At 48.8% G+C, this 207-nt stretch overlaps 1 pseudogene; it reads right to left on the reverse strand.

Annotated features, from left to right (window-relative positions):
• On the reverse strand, positions 1–107 carry LOC118345161 (annotated as a pseudogene; the record flags this gene model as incomplete).
• Positions 108–207: the final 100 nt, after the last annotated feature.

Raw genomic sequence — 207 nt, forward strand, 5'->3', positions numbered from 1 at the left:
GAGGACTTCCCAGGAGGTCACCCATCCTAGTACTACTCTCGCCCAGGCGCGCTTAACTGCGGAGTTCTGATGGGATCCGGTGCATTAGTGCTGGTATGATCGTACCCATCAAACTAATTACTTAAAATTCAAATAATCCTTGAGCGAAATACTAGCGTCCTTCCGATCCCAATCCAAACGGAGATCTGATCCAAACCCATCGCTACG

Source organism: Juglans regia, unplaced genomic scaffold (assembly GCF_001411555.2).
Source record: "Juglans regia cultivar Chandler unplaced genomic scaffold, Walnut 2.0 Scaffold_15891, whole genome shotgun sequence".
Lineage (NCBI taxonomy): Eukaryota > Viridiplantae > Streptophyta > Magnoliopsida > Fagales > Juglandaceae > Juglans > Juglans regia.